The 6000-nt window shown below is 36.0% G+C and overlaps 1 pseudogene; it reads right to left on the minus strand.

The window, feature by feature from the left end:
* The window catches only part of LOC149188929 (uncharacterized), a 51562-nt pseudogene extending 46352 nt beyond the window's left edge, over window positions 1-5210 (minus strand).
* Window positions 5211-6000: the final 790 nt, after the last annotated feature.

Here is a 6000-nt window from a genome sequence, read left to right on the forward strand (position 1 = left end):
AGTATGACCGCGTATGTATGTAACAGCCTAGGTAAACCTATGGTTTTGGTGACTATCTCCATTCTAGGAGGTTTTTTGTCTCACTGATCCAACTATGTCTCTAGACACAAATGATCGACAGAATTTTTCCTTCCATTCTTACCCCAAAGCTAGAGTGGATTTTGTCACTAAGATCTTAGGTGAGTCCTAGTGTTTTAGATTGAGTCTATGTAAAAGTGATTTGGGAATGATCCTAGCTAATTTGCTAGATTATTTTATTACAAGTCACTTGGTCTACTGGATTATATTTTGTGCAGAAATGGGTATTTTTTAGGGTCTAAACGAACAGGTTTTCCCCCTCCACGTATTAAAATGTAAAATCTTGATGTAAAAATATTTAGTGCATAGTCCCTCATAATTAGACACCATGGCTGAGTATTAGAGGGTTGGAAAAATAATTAATCCCTTCATAAATCAATTTATTAAATTTTCTTGCCATATTAAATTAAAATCCTAAGCCAGAAATTTAATTAATTTTGTGTCCTAGGTAAAATTAAATTCTCCAAAGGTGAAATTTGTGGATTTTAAAAAAAAATAATTTTTGGAGGTCCCAAGCCAAGGGAATATTGAAGAAACCAAGAAATTTTGGACCCTTGGACCTTGATGGTTAAGTCAAAATTAATTTTTTGAGGAAATTAACCCAAAATAATTAATTTTGAGTTAATTAAGAATCAATTAAATAAAAAAATCTATTTTTCCTCAAAAAATAAATAATTTTGACAGTGATGATTAAAGGTTAATTAAATATTTATGAACGGTTGGTATTAATTTGACAGGGATCAAGCCAACTAGCCATTGGACAATTTATCTATAAATTAGAGGTCAGTGTCAGTCTATTTTTCATTCGATCTTTAAATCATGTACTAAGATCTCAAGCTCTCTTGTATATTTTCTAGAATAAATGCAAAAGCCTTTGGGGTTTCAACTTGCGGTGGCGTTCCTCTTCATGAATCTATGGTAACAATGTTTTAATTTCTTCTTAATATTATGTGAAAACTATCAATCAATATCTCTCTTAGAACAATCTGTATACAGGTATCTTATTTAGTTTGTTGGATGTAGGATAACATTTTTAAATTTTGATTGAATTAGAAGGTATCTCTATTTCTTCAAAATTTTATTATTATTTTATTTCTCGACTTGGTTTGATGGTTGATCTAGTGTTTGCAGAAGATCTCTCTAGTTTTCATTGAGCGTTTGGGGATACTCCTCGGTTGGACCAACCAATCTCAACACATATTTTTTAAGAGCCTACCTCATATAAGCTTTAGGATTTATCTAATGATTAATTTTTTCTGCAAGGTGTTTTTGGGCTAGTACCTCTCTAAAAAATCAAAAACTTTTAAATATTTTGTGGAAAAATTGATAGATCTAGCTATTAAGATCCTTAGATACTAAGATCTGGGAGTGGAGTTTGACTCATACTCCTCAAATCTTACACATCTACAACCTTTGTGCATTGATCTGTAAATATTTTGTATAGATCTGGTGTTTTTTTTCTAACTTGGTTTTGGGGTTTTTATTCATTTTTTTATGTTTGGGATCTGGGTATTTTTTGTTTTCCGTTTTTGCAGGTGTGGATTTGAAGGTTTTTCAAGGAATTTTTTTTAAATCTGGGACAAATCTAGGCCCTAGAGGACAAGATATTGTCTCATAAAATATTTGTTTGCAAGGCTTATTCATTTCAAATAATTCAGCAAAAACTTCAAATATGAGGTTTTTTTTTCACAAATTTTTTAGATAAATTTTAATGAAAAATACATCAGTTTAGAGGAAATTTTGATTGTCAGGTGGATATTTTTTTAGGTTAATTTTTTTTAACTTTTCGAGCCAGAGATAGCCCTCATTTCCTCCGCTATCTTGTTTGTTGTAGCCGTGTTATTCTACCTCCTCGCTGCTCAATCTAGCCTGCATTTTTATTCTTCCCTGCCTCCTCCTGCGACCTTTCCTCTATGTGTGCCCTCCTCTTCGCATCTCTTCCTTTTCACTATTATCTCTTCCCCAAATCGCAGCCATGTTATCCTCATGTCCCATAGACCTTGCTTCTCCAATGCTCCCACTCCTGCGTTTCTTCCATTACACGTCCTCTACCCGATTTTTTGTCCCTGCAAGTCCCTATTCCCTTGCTTCCATCTGCGTTATCCTTTCTCTCCTCTCGCAACCCCTCATTCTAGCAGCGTTTCCTCATCTCCATTATGCGTTGCATATTTCTCTAGCCTTATTTTCATCTGCCTTCATGTTCTTCTCATATCTACGCACTACCAGTTCTCCTTATCGTGGTTGCTCTTCCTCCTTCATTTCTCGTCCCTCTCTCCCGCATTATTTTTGTGCATGTCTTCCTTTACGCTTTCTCCTTCTAACCCTAGATCACATCCTCATATCCACATCACTTTTTTTCTAGGTTAAGTCGACCCTTCCAAGCCTTCATTTTTATTTTTTGGTTTTCCCCATTAATAAAAATTAAAATTTCCATTTGCTATTCGATTTGATTTTATTTTGATGTGTGGCCTTTGGCCCATTGAAAACCAAAATGAAAATCACCTTTATCATAAATTTTAACCTTTACCCTTTAAAAAAAAAAAAAAAAAAAAAAATTAAACTCTCATTATGTCCCTTTAAGAAAATTTAATTTTTGATTTAAATAATTTATCTCATTAAATTCAAATTCATTCAATAGAGGTATGACTAAAATTCTCTTTTTTGGGATTTTTTGTGATAAGGATTTGGGACTTTAAATCTTTAAAAAAGGAAAATTTTGTGGCAAAACTTAAAATTCTTCTACAGTCAAGACACATTTAATTTTTTTAATATCTCTAAGGTTTGACTATGGAAGGAAATTTTATGGGTTTGAATTACTTAAGAAAAATCATTTTTTAAATCCCGAATTATTTGAAGTGTTTGGTTCATCATGGTAATTAATTTTTTAAATTTAATTGCTTAAATATTTTGCATGCTAAGGGTTTGGAACAATTTAATGCTTCACATCTATTGAGATTACTCGTCATTTAATTAACTCTAAGCATGATTTTAATTGCTTGAATTATTGGATATTTATTGCATATTTCTTTGACAAATTTTCAAGTAATTGTTAGGTATTATTCCATGGAATTGTGGTAAATTGCATATCTTTCGAGTATTTTTTAACATCTACATAATTGACATTGATATTAAAGAATTGTGAAGAGATTTTTGTTCTCTTTGAACTATAATTGCATTGGAAAGAATCTAGATAAATTGAAGAGACAAGCTTGTGATTTAATTGAGCATTACTGTGTGATATATTAAGCATATTGTTGAAAAGTTTATCTTTCTATCCAGTGAAGTGAATATTTGAGCGATTAAAGGCTTTGGCTTATAAATCAAAAATAGATCGTGGCATAAGCGTTTTCAATCCTTGAATTTAACTTCATTCTCGCTTCATCTTCTAATCATCTCGTGCATGTGCATATTAGCTTAGCCTTGCATAATTAAAACTTACTTCCAAGAATAAGCTTGGTCGATAGAAAGATAGGTACCCATCCGTCTTTGCTTGAGAAACCTACTTTCAATAGTACTTAAAATGGTGGCCTTGCAATTGTCAAATCACAACTCTTTATAGTGTCGAAGGCACTGAGTATGTTAGATCTTCAGGAGAGGTATCGTTAATCACACCTTAGTGTGCTTCACCTTATCTTCTCACTTCCATTTACTACAGAATTGGGCTCAATATAGAAAGGATCAAAAGGTTAAAACTTAGATAGGCATTTAACTAAAATTTACCAAGATTCTTGCATCTCACATTAGTTGTAGGATCTCGAATACATATAAGATAGTTATTCATCCAAGCAACAGTAGTTCATCAATTACTTGGTCCTAAATTTAATAGCAAGAGAGTTGACTCCATAAAACATTAACATCAATCATCTAAATCTAATTGAATCCTATAAGTCTTGCTAAATCTAAATCAAGTAATTGGTCACTTAACTGTGTCTCCCGAACTGGTTGGTTCCCAACTAGTTCTCCTTCATTCCATTTCCGTAGGGCCTACACCCCTTAGTCTGTTATTAGGAGATAGCTTAAACGGAGAGATTGGGGATTAGGGTGACAGCCCCTGATCTAAGTTGTTGTCGTGGTGCCTAGACATTCTAAGCGACAACCGTACCCAATGCAAACTCATTAGCAATAATTATGACACTTAAAAATAAAATCAATTGAGGCACACAATAGAAGTAGCTAGCTCAGGGAAATAACCCCAAGACTTCCTACATGAAGTCTAAAGCACTTAGCTACTCGAGTTAACCTATCAATCCAAGTCATTATTTGTAATTTATGATGTCAAATAACATATTTTAATCAATCTAAAATAAGTTATAGGTTCATTTAACTGTATATACCATGTTAATAAATAAAACCATTCAATGAATTATAATTTTTTAACATTGTATATAAGTGATCTGCGTTAGCCCCAAGGGTTAGCTTAGTTGGTCAAAATCAATGCCTCGTCATCGGGAGGTCACAGGGTCCAATCTTCCCAAAGCCCTTGGGGTCAGGCCTAGCTAGTGGGCCGCGGGGCTAGATTCCCTTCGGGGTCGATCAGCCCAAATTTTTTCGTGGACGTAGCGCCACCCGTTGACCAAGGTGTCCGTGAAACACAGCCCAAAAAAATATATATATATGATCTGCGTTTAAATTTGAAGACAATGTAATTCAAAAAATACATTAATGTTAAAAAATAAATATCACCTATAAAAATAATTAAGCATGTTCCATTTCGTAAATAAAAACGAATAAATCTTTATTTGCCCCAAAAATATATAAAAGTAAATATTTGATTGAGTATGTAAGTAAATACATTTTTGATCAATTGGAAATAATTCAAGTGGTTCAGAGAAATGTTGTTATCCATTTCCCACCCAGGTTCAATTCTCGCATGTTACATGTTGTGCTCATAATGAGTATATCCTTGCAATGGCTTAAAACCTGTTGTTTGAGAGTCCCTTCAAGACCAATTTAACATGAATATTCCCTATATCAAAAATAAAGATATTTCTTACATTCCGACTGCGCGCAGCTCTGCGGGCTTGACCTAGCCGGCTCGCCCTCCCTTCCTGTGTTGTCTCCTGCGGCCTCTCCGCCAGCAGCCCCTGCTGCTGGGCTCGCCCGATCCCGCTCCATCTGACCTGGGCCACCATCCCCTGCATCAGCCTGATCGAAGCTGCTCCCAACTGCGCGATTGCCTGACTTGATTAGCTGCGCCCAACCATGGCACCCCCAAGGGGCTCAGACCCTTTGGACCCTCCCTTGCCCCCTCCCCTGGAGGTGACCACATTCAAAGCAATGATCGCATCAAGCTGCAAGCGACCACCCTCTGTCAATCAACAGAAGTTTGTCAAGAAGATGGATTCCATCCCCACGGTAGCCCTTCCTGAAGAAGAAACCTGCAAAGCATCTTTGAACCTCGCTGAGAGAGGCCTCTAGCCTTCACCCAAGTCGGTAGAGGACTGGACACAAAGGAACTGGAAGCCGTTAATCAAAGAAGGTATAAAAAGCTACTTCGTAGGCAAAGGTTTTTTCATCTTCGTATTTGAAAGTGCAGAGGACAGAAGCTTAATCTTCAGAAATGGACCTTATTTTATGGGCCCCCAAGGTCTATACCTAAACAAATGGTCGCCAGATTTCGACCCAACCCAGGATGTCCCATCAGCTGTACCGGTGTGGGTGCAACTCCCCCACCTCCCCCTACACTGCTGGAATCAGAAGTCTCTCCAGATCATCGGCAATGGTTTAGGAAAATATATAGATCAAGTGGTAAGAAAAGATCAATATTCATGTGCACGCATCTGTGTCGAAGTTGACCTGGAAGAGGGTTTGCCGGAAGCCATAAAACTTACAGTCGCAGGCTGGACGCATGTCCAAGAGTTGGACTATGAACAACTGCCATTTAAATGCAGACACTGCCATGGCTATGGGCACTTCGCCAAA

Source organism: Pinus tabuliformis, chromosome 3_1, assembly GCF_031772625.1.
Source record: "Pinus tabuliformis cultivar Carrire ecotype Pingquan chromosome 3_1, CPIR1, whole genome shotgun sequence".
Taxonomy (NCBI): Eukaryota; Viridiplantae; Streptophyta; class Pinopsida; order Pinales; family Pinaceae; genus Pinus; species Pinus tabuliformis.